Genomic DNA, 15,836 nt, shown 5'->3' with positions numbered 1-15,836 from the left:
CCCCCCTTCCAAGGCTACCACAGCCCCCCCTTCCAAGGCTACCACAGCCCCCCTTCCAAGGCTACCACAGTCCCCCCCCTTCCAAGGCTACCACAGTCCCCCCCCTTCCAAGGCTACCACAGCCCCCTCCCCCGTTCCAAGGCTACCACAGGCCCCCCTAACCCCCCCCCCCCCACTTTCCAAGGCTACCACAGGCTAATTTTTGTCAGGTGTTGGGGGGGCCCAACATCTAAAAAAATTCAGCTGGGGGGGCTCAACTTCCAAAAGTTTGAAGACCTCTGCTCTAGAGTCAAAAGGACGCAGGTAGAGTCAACGGGCAGAACTAAACTCAAATGGACGCAAATAGAGTCAAATGACACAACTAGAATCAAACAAATGAGATTAGAGTCAAAGAACACAAATAGAGTATAATGGATGGGAGTCGAGGCAAATGGATGCAAGTAGAGTCTAATGGATGCAGGTAGAGTCAATGGACACAACTGGAGTCAAATGGATGCAAGTAGTCATTGGACACATCTAGAGTCTAATGTGTGGGGCTGGAGTCAGTTGCACGCAAGTAGAGTCTAATGGGTGAGACTAAAGTAAAATGGACACAAGTAAATTCAATAGACACCACTAGAGTCTAATTAATGGGGCTAAAGTCAAATGGACGTAAGCAGAGTCAACTGACACAACTAGAGTCAAATGGATGCAAGTAGAGACAACGTACACAACTAGTGTCAAATGGATGCAAGTAGAGACAACGTACACAACTAGTGTCAAATGGATGCAAGTAGAGACAACGTACACAACTAGTGTCAAATGGGTGGGACTGGAGTCAAATGGACGCAAGTAGGGTCAGCAGACACAACTAGAGTCAAAGGACACAACTAGAGTCTAATGAGTGGGGTTGGAGTCAAATGAATGCAAGTAGAGTCTAATGTATGAGATTAGATTCTAATGAGTGACACTAGAGTTTAATGGACGCAGGTAGAGTCAAATGACACAACTAGAATCAAACAAATGAGATCAGAGTCAAAGAACACAACTAGAGTCTAATGGATGGGTCTAGAGGCAAATGGATGGAAGTAGAGTCTAATAGATGAGAGTAGAGTCAGATGGACGCAAGTAGCGTCAAATGGATGCAAGTAGATTCAGCGGATACAACTACAGTCAAATGGACGCAAGTAGGGTCAGCAGACACTAGAGTCAAAGGACACAACTAGAGTCTAATGAGTGTGATTAGAGTCAAATGGGTGTGATTAGAGTCAAATGGATGGGACTGGAGTCAAATGGATTAAAGTAGAGTCAGTGGACACAATTAAGAGTCAGGCTGGAGTCAAAGGGACGCAGGTAGAGTCTGATGGGTGGCACGGGAGTCAAATGGACGTAAGTAGAGTCTAATGGGTGGGATTGGAGTCAGTGGACTCAACTAGAGTCAAATATATGGAAGTAGATTCGATGGACATAACTAGAGTCTAATGAGTCGGGCTGGAGTCAAAGGGACGCAAAAATGGCCCTGCTCAAACTAGATAAGAAAATGGAACACAGTGTGAAGAACTCAAAATGGGAATCATTGTGGGCAAACACCAAGATTAAGTATAGGGGGAAACCCCTTTCCATAGAGACTTGGAAGAAGATAGGAATCTCCTACCCAGCACAACTAGAAGAGGGGGGCAGCCCCATCGCTTTCAGCATGCTAAAAAAAGAAGCATAGCCTACCAGACACAGAGCTATACAATTTCTTAAAAATTAGAAAAGCCCTGTCAAAAGCAAAGTTAGCGAAGCACAACCCATCAATCATACAATACGTTACGAAACACAACAAAATAGGCCATCAGGTATCACATCTCTACAAATTACTATGCCCTAGCGCCACCACAATTAACGATAAACCAGCGGCTTACTGGGAAAAAGAACTTGGCACCACTCTTAACGAGCGCAAAAGGTACCTCCTCTGGGCAAATGAACGTCAGTTTAGTCTAATGGGTGACAGAGTCAAATGGATGAAAGTAGAGTCAGTGGGCACAATTAGAGTCAAATGGATGCAAGTAGAGTCAATGGACACAACTAGAGTCTAATGATTGGGGCTGGAGTCAAATGGACGCACGTAGAGTCTAAGGGTGGGACTGGAGTCAAAGGACTCAACTAGAGTCTAGTGGGTAAGATTAGAGTCAAAGAACACAACTAGAGTCAAATGGATGCAAGTAGAGTCAGTGGGCACAATTAGACTCAAATGGACGCAAGTAGAGTCAACAGACACAACTAGAGTCAAATGGATTGCAGTAGAGTCAATGGACACAACTAGAGCCTAATGATTGGGGCTGGAGTCAAATAAATGCAAGTAGAGGCTAATGGGCAGGACTGGAGTCAAATGGATGAAAGTATAGTCAACAGACATAACTAGAGTCTGATGGGTGGGGGACGAGCCAATGAACACAACTAGAGCCTATTGAGTGGGGCTGGAGTCACGAGAGGGGTAACAAGGAGAAGAATATCTTTTTTAGAAAGCATCACATCCCAAAATCCTCTCCAACCAGTGTGGGAAATAGAAAAGGATCGGTGAACAACAGATTGCAGAGAGATTTCCGTTGTCAAAAAACATGTTCAAATCGACGCAAGTAGAGTCAAATGGATGCAAATAGAGTCAATTGACATAACCAGAGTCAAATGGACGTGAATAGAGTCAACGGACACAACTAAAGTCTAATGGGTGAGATGAGTCAAATGGATGCTAGTAGAGTCAACAGACACAACTAGAGTCTAATGGGCGAGGCTAGAGTCAGCTGCCACAACTAGAGTCAGCTGACACAACTAGAGTCTAATGGGTGGGCTTGGAGGCAAATGGACAAAAGTAAAGTCGAATGGGTGAGATTAGAGTCAAATGGACGCAAGTAGAGTCAATCGACACCACTAAAGATAATGGGTGAGACTAGAGTCAAATGGACGCAAGTAGAGTCAAATGGATGCAAGTAGAGTCAGCAACCACAACTAGAATCTATTGAGTTGGGCTCGAGTCAAATGGACGCAAGTGCCTTCCTCAAGTTCATGATTTAGAAAGTGGTGTGTTGCTATTTCAAGTGCAAACAAATTACCTATAATGATATTGATCGTGGGTGGGTATATTATGCTACCATTGCGTCACAAGATCCAGACTACTTAGGAGGCTCATGCGAACGTTGATGCCGACAGGAAGTCCTGTTGTCCTGTAGGGGTAACAAACTAGTGAAGGATCCACAATTTTTGCAAGTAGAGTCTAATGGGCGGGACTGAAGTCAAATGGACGCAAGTAGAGTCTAATGGGTGGGACTGGAGTTTACTGGATGCAGGATGAATCAAAGGATACAACTAGAGTCAAATGGATACAACTAGAGTCAAATGGATACCACTAGGGTCAAATGAATGCAAGTAGAGTCTAATAGGTGGAATTGGAGTCAAATGGACGCAAGTAGAGTCAACAGACACAACTAGAGTCTAATGGATGAGACTGGAGTCAAATTGACGCAAGTAGAGTCAATGGACACAACTAGAGTCTAATGGGTGGGACTGGAGTCAAATGGACGCAAGTAGAGTCTAATGGGTGGGACTGGAGTTTACTGGATGCAGGATGAGTCGAAGAATACAACTAGAGTCAAATGGATACAACTAGAGTCAAATGGATACCGCCAGAGTCAAATGAATGCAAGTAGAGTCTAATGGGTGGAATTGGATTCAAATGGACGCAAGTAGAGTCTAATGGGTGGGATTGGAGTCAAATGGACACAAGTAGAGTCAGCGGACACAACCAGAGTCTAATGGGTGCAAGTAGGGTCAATGGACACGACTAGAGTGTAATGGGTGAGTCTAGAGTCAAATGGATGCAAGTAGAGTCAGCGTACACAACTAGAGTGAAATGGAGGCAAGTAGAGTCAATGGACACAACAAGAGTCAAATGGATGCAGGTAGACTCAGCGGACACAACTAGAGTCTAATGGGTGAGAGTGTAGTCAAATGGACGCAAGTAGAGTCAATGGACACAACAGAATCAAATGGATGAAGTAGAGTCAATGGATACAACTAGAATCTAATGAGTAGGGCTGGAGTCAAATGGACGCAACTAGAGTCAAATGAATGCAAGTAGAGTCAATGGACACAACTGGAGTCTTATGGGTTAGAGTAGATTTAAATGGACAACTAGAGTCAAATGGATGCAGGTAGAGTCAAATGGATGCAAGTAGAGTCAGCGGACACAACTAGAGTCAAATGGATGCACGTAGAGTCAATGGATACAACTAGGTTCAAATGAATGAAAGTAAAGTCTAATCGATGGGACGGGAGTCAAATGGACGTAAGTAGACTCTAATGGGTGGGATTGGAGTGAAATCGACGCAAGGAGAGTCTAATGAGGGGACTGGAGTCAAACAACACAACTAGAGTCCAATGGGTGAGATTAGAGTCAAAGAACACAACTAGAGTCAAATGGGTGCAAGTAGAGTCAATGGAAAGAAGTAGAGTCAAATGTAGAGTCAAATAGATGGAAGTAGAGTCAGTGGGCACAATTGGAGTTAAATTGACGCAAGCAAAGTATAATGGGTGGGACTGGAGTCATATAAATGCAAGTAGAATCAGTGGGCACAATTAGGGTTAAAGGACGCAGGTAGAGTCTGCAGGCACAACTAGAGTCAAATGGATTTGAGCAGAGTCAATGGACACAACTAGAGTCTAATGAGTGGGGCAAGAGTCAAATAATTGCAAGTAGAGTCTAATGGGTGGGCCTGAATCCAAATTGATGAAGTATACTCAGCAGACACAACTAGAGTCTAACTTGTGGGAGGAGAAGAGTCATTGGTCACAACTAGAGTCTAATGAGTGGGGCTGGCGTCACATGGACACAAGTTGAGTCAGCAGACACAACTACAGTAAAATGGATGGGAGAAGAGTTAATAGACACAACTTGAGTCTAAGCAGTGGAGCTGGAGTCAAATGAACATCAGTTTAGTCTAATGGGTGACATTAGAGTCAAATGGATGAAAGTAGAGTCAGTGGGCACAATTAGAGTCATATGGATGCAAGTAGAGTCAATGGACACAACTAGAGTCTAATGATTGGGGCTGGAGTCAAATGGACGCACGTAGAGGCTAATGGGTGGGACTGGAGTCAAAGGACTCAACTTGAGTCTAGTGGGTGAGATCAGAGTCAAAGAACACAACTAGAGTCAAATGGATGCAAGTAGAGTCAGTGGGCACTATTAGACTCAAATGGACGCAAGTAGAGTCAACAGACACAACTAGAGTCAAATGGGTTGCAGTAGAGTCAATGGACACAACTAGAGCCTAATGATTGGGGCTGGAGTCAAATGGATGAAAGTATAGTCAACAGACATAACGAGTCTGATGGGTGGGGGACGAGCCAATGAACACAACTAGAGCCTATTGAGTGGGGCTGGAGTCACGAGAGGGGTAACAAGGAGAAGAATATCTTTTTTAGAAAGCATCACATCCCAAAATCCTCTCCAACCAGTGTGGGAAATAGAAAAGGATCGGTGAATAACAGATTGAAGAGAGATTTCCGTTGTCAAAAAACATGTTCAAATCGACGCAAGTAGAGTCAAATGGATGCAAATAGAGTCAAATGGACGTGAATAGAGTCAACGGACACAACTAAAGTCTAATGGGTGAGACGAGTCAAATGGATGCTAGTAGAGTCAACAGACACAACTAGAGTCTAATGCGTGAGGCTAGAGTCAGCTGCCACAACTAGAGTCAGCTGCCACAACTAGAGTCTAATGGGTGGGCTTGGAGGCAATTGGACAAAAGTAAAGTCGAATGGGTGAGATTAGAGTCAAATGGACGCAAGTAGAGTCAATCGACACCACTAAAGATAATGGGTGAGACTAGAGTCAAATGGACGCAAGTAGAGTCAAATGGATGCAAGTAGAGTCAGCAACCACAACTAGAATCTATTGAGTTGGGCTCGAGTCAAATGGACGCAAGTGTCTTCCTCAAGTTCATGATTTAGAAAGTGGTGTGTTGCTATTTTAAGTGCAAACAAATTACCTATAATGATATTGATCGTGGGTGGGTATATTATGCTACCATTGCGTCACAAGATCCAGACTACTTAGGAGGCTCATGCGAACGTTGATGCCGACAGGAAGTCCTGTTGTCCTGTAGGGGTAACAAACTAGTGAAGGATCCACCATTTTTGCAAGTAGAGTCTAATGGGCCGGACTGAAGTCAAATGGACGCAAGTAGAGTCTAATGGGTGGGACTGGAGTTTACTGGATGCAGGATGAGTCAAAGGATACAACTAGAGTCAAATGGATACAACTAGAGTCAAATGGATACCACTAGGGTCAAATGAATGCAAGTAGAGTCTAATAGGTGGAATTGGAGTCAAATGGACGCAAGTAGAGTCAACCGACACAACTAGAGTCTAATGGGTGGGACTGGAGTCAAAGGGACGCAAGTAGAGTCTAATGGGCGGGATCGGAGTCAAATGGACACAAGTAGAGTCAGCGGACACAACCAGAGTCTAATGGGTGCAAGTAGGGTCAATGGACACAACTAGAGTGTAATGGGTGAGTCTATAGTCAAATGGATGCAAGTAGAGTCAGCGTACACAACTAGAGTCAAAAGGAGGCAAGTAGAGTCAATGGACACAACAAGAGTCAAATGGATGCAGATAGACTCAGCGGACACAACTAGAGTAATGGGTAAGACTAGAGTCAACTGGATGCAAGTAGAGTCAATAGACACGACTAGAGTCAAATGGATGCAAGTAGAGTCAAATGGACGCAAGTAGAGTCAATGGACACAACTAGAGTCAAATGGATACAACTAGAATCTAATGAGTAGGGCTGGAGTCAAATGGACGCAACTAGAATCAAATGGATGCAAGAAGAGTCAATGGACACAACTGAAGTCTTATGGGTTAGAGTAGAGTCAAATGGACAACTAGAGTCAAATGGATGCAGGTAGAGTCAAATGTATGCAAGTAGAGGCAGCGGACACAACTAGAGTCAAATGGATGCAAGTAGAGTCAATGAACACAACTAGAGTCTAATGAGTGGGGCAGGAGTCAAATGAATGCAAGTAGAGTCTAATGGGTGGGTCTGGAGTCAAATTGATTAAAGTATGCTCAGCGGACACAACTAGAGTCTAACGGGTGGGAGAAGAGTCATTGGACACAAATAGAGTCTAATCAGTGGGGCTGGAGTCAAATGGACACAAGTTGAGTCAGCAGACACAACTACAGTCAAATGGATGGGAGAAGAGTTAATGGACACAACTCGAGTCTAAGGAGTGGGGCTAGAGTCAAATGAACGTCAGTTGAGTCTAATGGGTGACAGAGTCAAAGAACAAAACTAGAGTCAAATGGATGGGACTGGAGTCAAATGGATGAAAGTAGAGTCAGTGGGCACAAAACTAGAGTCTAATGATTGGTGCTGGAGTCAAATGGACGCAGGGAGAGTCTAATGGGTGGGATTGGAGTCAAATGGATGCAAGTAGAGTCAGCGGACACAAGTAGAGTCAAATGGACGAAAGTAGAGTCATACACACTAGAGTCTAATGGGTGAGACTAGAGTCAAATGGATGCAAGTAGAGTCAGCGGACAGAACTAGAGTCTAATGGGTGGGACTGGAGGCAAATGGATACAAGTAGAGACTAATGGGTGAGATCAGAGTCCAATGAGTAGGCCTGGAGGCACATGGATGCAAGTAGAGTCTAATTAATGAGATTAGAGTCAAATGGACGCAAGTACAGTCACTGGACACAACTAAAGTCTAATGGATGCAAGTAGAGTCAACGGACACAACTAGAGTCTAATGGGTGAGACTGGAGTCAAATGTACGCAAATAGAGATAACAGACACAACTAAACTCAAATGGATGCAAGTACAGTCAATGGACACAAGTAGAGTCAACGGACACAACTAAAGTCTAATGGGTGAGATGAGTCAAATGGACGCAAGTAGAGTCAACAGACACAACTAAGAGTCTAATGGGTGAGACTAGAGTCAAATGGATGCAAATAGAGTCAGCTGACAAAACTAATGGGTGGGACTGCAGTTTACTGGATGCAGGTAGAGTCAGAGGATACCACTAGAGTCAAATGGATATAAGTAGAGTCAAATGGATACCACTAGAGTCAAACGAATGCAAGTAGAGTCTAATGGGTGGGATTGGAGTCAAATGGATGCAAGTAGAGTCTAATGGGTGGGACTAGATTCAAATAGGCGCAAGTAGAGTCTAATGGGTGGGACTGGAGCCAAATGTACGCAAGTAGAGTCAACAGACAACTAGAGTCTAATGGGTGAGACTAGAGCCAAATGTTCGCAAGTAGAGTCAATGGATACAACTAGAGCTAAATGGATGCAGGTAGAGTCAGCGGACACAACAAGAGTCAAATGGATGCAAGTAGGGTCAATGTACACGACTAGAGTGTAATGGGTGAGACTAGAGTCAAATGGATGCAAGTAGAGCCAATGGGCACAACTATAGTCTAATGGGTGAGACTAGTGTCAAATGGATGCAGGTAGAGTAAAAATGGATGCAAGTAGAGTCATCGACACAGCTAGAGTGAAATGGATGCAATTAGAGTCAATAGACACAAGTAGAGTCTAATAGGTGGGACTACAATCAAACAGACGCAAGGAGAGTCAATGGACACAACTAGAGTCAAGTGGATGCAGGTAGTGTCAGCGGACACAACTAGAGTCATATGGATGCAAGTAGATTCGATGGACACATCTAATAATAATAATAATCCACATTTGTAAAGCGCACAATCACCCGTTAGGGTCTCTAGGTGCTGGGGGCCGTCGGGAAGATTAAGCAAGCTATTGCCCAGAGTCACATGGTGCTGGGCTAACCTGTCGCCGGAGCCGGGGATCGAACCGTGATCCCCAGATTCCAGCGTCAGTCGCCCTGGCCGCAGCGCCACACCTCTTCCTCATCTAGAGTCTAAGGAGTTGGGCTAGAGTCAAAGGGATGCAAGTAGAGTCTGATGAGTGGGACTGGAGTCAAATGGACGTAAGTAGAGTCTAATGGGTGGGATTGGAGTCAGTGGACTCAACTAGAGTCAAATATATGGAAGTAGATTTGATGGACACAACTAGAGTCTAATGGGTGGGATTGGAGTCAAGCAGACGCAAGTAGAATCTAATAGTTGGAACTGAAGTCAAATGGACGCAAGTGCAGTCAATGTACAACACTAGAGTCAAATGGACGCACATAGAGTCAACAGACACTACTAGAGGCAAAGGACACAACTAGAGTCTAATGGGTGAGACGAGTCAAATGGATGCAAGTAGAGTCAAATGGATCCACTTAGTCTCAACGGACACAACTAGAGTCAAATGGCTGCAAGTAGAGTCAACGGACACAACCAGAATCAAACAAATAAGATTAAAGTCAAAGAACACAACTAGAGGTTAATGGATGGGACTGCAGTCAAACAGAGGCTAATAGTTTAAAATGGACGCAGGTAGTCAATGGACACAACTAGAGTCAAATGAGTGGGACTGGAGTCAAATGGACGCAAGTAGAGTCTAAAGGGCTGGACAGGAGTCAAAGGACACAACTAGAGTCAAATAGATGGAAGTAGAGTCAGTGGGCACAATAGGAGTTAAATGGATGCAAGCAAAGTGTTATGGGTGGGACTGGAGTCAGATAAATGGAAGTAGAATCAGTGGGCACAATTAAGGTTAAATGGACGCAAGTAGAGTCAGCAGACACAACTAGAGTCAAATGGACTGGAGTAGAGTCAATGGACAAAACTAGTGCCTAATGAGTGGGGCTGGAGTCAAATAAATGCAAGTAGAGACTAATGGGTGGGTCTGTAGTTAAATGGACGCAAGTAGAGTCTAATGGGAAGGACTGGAGTCAAATGGATAATTGGACACAACTAAAGAGTAGTGAGGGGGGCTGGAATCAAATGAACCCAAGTTGAGTAAGCAGACACAACTAGAGTCAAATGGATGGGAGAAGGGTTAATGGGTACAACATGAGTCTAATGAGTGGGGATGGAGGAGTCAAATGAACACACGTTGAGTCTAATGAGTGAGATGGAGTCAAAGAACACAACTAGAGTCAAATGGATGGGTGTAGAGTCAAATGGATGAAAGTAGAGTCAGTGGGCACAATTAGACTCAAATGGACGCAAGTAGAGTCAATGGACACAACTAGAGTAATGATTGAGGCTGGAGTCAAATGGACGCAAGTAGAGTCTAATGGGTAGGACTGGAGTTAAATGGATGCAATTATAGTCTAATGGGTGGGATTGGAGTCAAATGGACGCAAGTAGAGTCTAATAGTTGGAACTGGAGTCAAATGGACGCAAGTAGAGTCAATGGAAAACACTAGAGTCAAATCAATGCAAGTAGAGTCAGCGGACACAACTAGAGTTAAATGGACAAAAGTGGAATCAACTGACACAAATAGAGACTAATGGGTGGGACTGGAGGCAAATGGGTGAGATTAGAGTCTAATCGGTAGGCCTGGAAGCAAATGGACGCAAGATGAGTCTAACTGGTGAGATTAGAGTCAAATGGATGCAAGTAGAGTCAAAGGACACAAGTAGAGTCTAATGGACGCAAGAGTTAAATGGATGGGACTTAAGTCAAACGGATGCAAGTAGAGTCTAATAGGTGGGACTGAAGTTTACTGGACGCAGGTAGAGTCAAATGGATACAAATAGAGTCAAATCAATGCAAGTAGAGTCTAATTGGATGGGACGGGAGTTAAATGGATGCAAGTAGACTAATGGGTGGGATTGGAGTCAGATGGACGCAAATCCTGGCGGCAAGACTAAACACTGTGCTACCAAGAACAATAAGCAACTCACAGGTAGGGTTAGTAAAGGCCCGTATGTTACACGACAACACCAGACTCCTCTGCTACATACTTGAACGCACCTCCCAAAAAGTCGAACCAGCGGTGGCTATCACACTTGATGCCGAAAAAGCTTTTGACAGAGTATCATGGGACTTCCTGGAACAATGCATGCAGTATTTTAACCTGGGAGAAACATATACCCGGAAGGTAATGGCAATGTACGGGGACCACAGAGCATGCATTGTAGTTAACGGGCGGTCTCCGACCCCTTCGCCCTACAACGCAGAACAAGACAGGGCTGCACCCTGTCCCCCGTCCCCCGTCCCCCGTCCCCTGTCCCCCGTCCCCCTGGTTATTCCTGCTGGCCTTGGAACCCCTTATTAGGGATTTCAGGGCTAGCGAGGAGGTGAAGGAGATCAGCATCAACAAGGTCACAGTTAAACTAGCCGCGTACGCAAACAACATCCTCATAGTGACAGAACAGCCCGAGACCTCCATCGAGGCCCTCATAGAAACCATAGGAACATACTCAAATCACTCAGGGTATAAGCTCAACAAGGACAAGTCTGAGTGCAAACCACTCAACATCCATACCACTAGTGACATATTGGGGGGGGGGGGGGTGTGGCGGGGGGGGTCGGGCCTGTCATGGCAAACGGGGTTCATCAAATACCTCGGAATACACTTCGGCAACGACCTCAAATCCACACTAGACCAAATTGGGAAGCTAATGTTAGGTAAGACGAAGACAATGCTAGAGTCCCTGTCCCTCAAATTTATAACATGGTGGGGTAGAATAGAAACAATCAAGATGATGATCACCCCGGTGGTTAACTACCTGCTGAGCATGCTACCTCTCCTACTCACCGACGACTTCCACCACAAGATAGATAAGGTGATTAATACATTTCTATGGCAGGGCAAAAAACCGAGAATAAGAATAAAAAAGCTATGACTTGACAAGAAACTGGGCGGCTTAAATCTAGCAGATTTCAGAACGTTCCAGAACGCTTTCCTAGCAAAACAAGGGACCTACTGGCTGTCATCCACTCAGGGATACACGCCGGTATGGCTGTCAATTGAACGAGCCATCCTAGGCAACCTAGAACCAATAGTACTCCTCACAGCCAAAAAGCACACACACACTTCCAACCCAATATTCAAAAACACAAAAATTGCCCTTCTCAAAATAGAATAAAAAATGGATCACAGTGTGAAGAACTCAAAATGGGAATCATTGTGATCAAACACCAAGATTAAGTATAGGGGGAAACCCCTTTCCATAGAGACTTAGAAGAAGATAGGAATCTCCTACCCAGCACAACTAGAAGAGGGGGCAGCCCTATTGCTTTCAGCATGCTAAAAAAGAAGCATAGCCTACTAGACATAGAGCTATACAATTTCCTAAAAAGTAGAACAGCCCTGTCAAAAGCAAAGTTACCGAAGCACAACCCATCAATCATACAATATGTTACGAAACTCAACAAAATAGGCCACCAGGTATCACATCTCTACAAATTACTACTCCCTAGCGCCACCAAAATTAACGATAAACCAGTGGCTTACTGGAAAAAAGAACTTGGCACCACTCTTAATGATCGCGAAAGGTACCTCCTCTGGGCCTCCCCCTCATGAAACAAAATATCACCTGTACTAGCACAGACAAAATTCTGGCTACTCCACAAGACTTACTGGACCCCGGCACGCCTGGCGGCATTGGCCTCAGGGAAAATGACCTGTACTGGAACTGCGACAAGGAAAAAGGAGACCTAGCACACCTTATCTTCTACTGCCCCAAAATCAAAACTTTCTGGGAGAAAATATTCACCTTCATAAAAAAAGCACTGGGGTGCACACTAAAACAAGACTTCTCTACACTTGTCACTGCGTTTATGACCGCAGAACTAGATTCACAGCACGACAGGGACCTACTAGACCTCCTGCTGATAGCGGCAGTGAAAATGGGAATCTCCAAATGGAAAGATACATCGAAGGCGACTTTCAAGGGTGGTTAAACTGAGTGACGTACCTCAGAGGCGCAGACAGTACCGCTCTGCGGAACTCACCCTGGAGACCAGCATCCAGGGGAATGTGGGCAACACTGGACGAGTACCTGGACCCTTATGATCCCCCATGAATGGAGCTGGACAAAGGTGCATACACACAAGCATACCCACACAAGGTCATAACAGACCCACAAAGGAAGTAATCTTCTTGTATACTATCTACTCTTCTCTTTTCTTTATGCTCTTTCTTCTCCCTTTTCACCCACTCTTATTCTTTTAGCAAGACAGTGGAAAAGGGGACAGCCAAGCTTACATACCATGTACCTGTATCCTTGACAAGGACAGTCAGTTTGGGCTGCCACCCTGTAACGGTAAAGCAATGACAACTGTATGTGTAAAAATCAATAAAATACTTTGAAATTTTAAAACAAAATGGACGCAAGTAGAGTCTTATGGGCAGGACTGGAGTTTACTGGACGCAGGTAGAGTCAAAGGATACAACTAGAGTCAAATGGATATAAGTAGAGTCAAATAGATACAACTAGGTTCAAATGAATGCAAGTAAAGTCTAAAGAATGGGACGGGAGTCAAATGGTTGCAAGTAGACTCTAATGGGTGGGATTGGAGTGAAATCGACGCACGTAGAGTCTAATGAGTGGGACTGGAGTCAAACAACACAACTAGAGTCCAATGGGTGAGATTAGAGTCAAAGAACACAACTAGAATCAAATGGATGCAAGTAGAGTAAATGGACACAAGTAGAGTCAAATAGATGGAAGTAGAGCCAGTGGGCACAATTGGAGTTAAATTGACGCAAGCAAAGTCTAATGGGTGGGACTGGAGTCAGATAAATGCAAGTAGAATCAGTGGCCACAATTAGGGTTAAAGGACGCAGGTAGAGTCAGCAGACACAACTAGAGTCAAATGGATTTGATCAGAGTCAATGGACACAACTAGAGTCTAATGAGTGGGGCAGGAGTCAAATAATTGCAAGTAGAGTCTAATGGGTGGGTCTGAAACCAAATTGATGAAAGTATACTCAGCGGACACAACTAGAGTTTAACTTGTGGGAGAAGAGTCATTGGACACAACTAGAGTCTAATGGGTGGGGCTGGAGTCACATGGACAGAAGTTGAGTCAGCAGACACAACTACAGTCAAATGGATGGGAGAAGAGTTAATAGACACAACTTGAGTCTAAGCAGTGGGGCTGGAGTCAAATGAACGTCAGTTTAGTCTAATGGGTGACATTAGAGTCAAATGGTTGAAAGTAGAGTCAGTGTGCACAATTAGAGTCAAATGGACGAAAGTAGAGTCAATGGACACAACTAGAGTCTAATGATTGGGGCTGGAGTCAAAGGACTTAACTAGAGTCTAGTGGGTGAGATTAGAGTCAAAGAACACAACTAGAGTCAAATGGATGCAAGTAGAGTCAGTGGGCACAATTAGACTAAAATGGAAGCAAGTAGAGCCAACAGACACAACTAGAGTCAAATGGATTGCAGTAGAGTCAACAGACACAACTAGAGCCTAATGATTGGGGCTGGAGTCAAATAAATGCAAGTAGAGGCTAATGGGCAGGTCTGGAGTCAAATGGATGAAAGTATAGTCAACAGACATAACTAGAGTCTGATGGGTGGGGGAAGAGCCAATGGACACAACTAGAGCCTAATGAGTGGGGCTGGAGTCACGAGAGGGGTAACAAGGAGAAGAATATCTTTTTTAGAAAACATCACATCCCAAAATCCTCTCCAACCAGTGTGGGAAATAGAAAAGGATCAGTGAACAACAGATTGTAGAGAGATTTCCGTTGTCAAAAAACATGTTCAAATCGACGCAAGTAGAGTCAAATGGATGCAAATAGAGTCAACGGACACAACTAAAGTCTAATGGGTGAGACGAGTCAAATGGATGCTAGTAGAGTCAACAGACACAACTAGAGTCTAATGGGTGAGGCTAGAGTCAGCTGCCACAACTAGAGTCAGCTGACACAACTAGAGTCTAATGGGTGGGCTTGGAGGCAAATGGACAAAAGTAAAGTTGAATGGGTGAGACTAGAGTCAAATGGATGCAAGTAGAGTCAAATGGATGCAAGTAGAGTCAGCAACCACAACTAAAATCTATTGAGTTGGGTTGGAGTCAAATGGACGCAAGTGCCTTCCTCAAGTTCATGATTTAGAAAGTGGTGTGTTGCTATTTCAAGTGCAAACAAATTACCTATAATGATTTTGATCGTGGGTGGGTATATTATGCTACCATTGCGTCACAAGATCCAGACTACTTAGGAGGCTCATGCGGACGTTGATGCCGACAAGGAGTCCTGTTGTTCTGTAGGGGTAACAAACTAGTGAAGGATCCACCATTTTTGCAATTAGAGTCTAATGGATGGGACTGGAGTCAAATGGATGCAAGTAGAGTCTAATGGGTGGGACTGGAGTTTACTGGATGCTGGATGAGCCCAAGGATGCAACTAGAGTCAAATGGATAGAACTAGAGTCAACTGAATGCAAGTAGAGTCTAATGGGTGGGACTGGAGTCAAATGGGCGCAAGTACAGTCAACAGACACAACTAGAATCTAATGGGTGAGACTGGAGTCAAATGGATGCAAGTAGAGTCAGCGGACACAAGTAGAGTGAAATGGGTGCAAGTAGGGTCAATGGACACGACTAGAGTGTAATGGGTGAGACTAGAGTCAAATGGATGCAAGTAGAGTCAGCGGACACAACTAGAGTGAAATAGAGGCAAGTAGAGTCAATGGACACAACAAGAGTCAAATGGATGCAGGTAGACTCAGCGGACACAACTAGAGTCTAATGGGTGAGAGTATAGTCAAATGGACGCGAGTAGAGTCAATGGACACAACTAGAGTCAAATGGATGCAAGTAGAGTCAATGGACACAACTGGAGTCTTATGTGTTAGAGTAGAGTCAAATGGACACAACTAGAGTCAAATGGATGCAAGTAGAGTCAATGGACACAACTGGAGTCTTATGGGTTAGAGTAGAGTCAAATGGACACAACTAGAGTCAAATGGA

The 15,836-nt window shown here is 44.4% G+C and overlaps 1 protein-coding gene across 2 annotated transcripts in view; it reads right to left on the bottom strand.

Moving 5' to 3' along the window:
- Positions 1 to 15,836, bottom strand: part of TNFAIP8L1 (TNF alpha induced protein 8 like 1) — a 635,767-nt gene that overhangs the window by 13,799 nt on the left and 606,132 nt on the right. The window lies entirely within an intron of this gene.

The sequence above is a fragment of the Lissotriton helveticus genome, chromosome 12 (genome assembly GCF_964261635.1).
Source record: "Lissotriton helveticus chromosome 12, aLisHel1.1, whole genome shotgun sequence".
Lineage (NCBI taxonomy): Eukaryota > Metazoa > Chordata > Amphibia > Caudata > Salamandridae > Lissotriton > Lissotriton helveticus.
The sequence above is the reverse complement of the archived record's forward strand: the minus strand, read 5'-3'. Positions and strand labels throughout refer to the sequence as shown.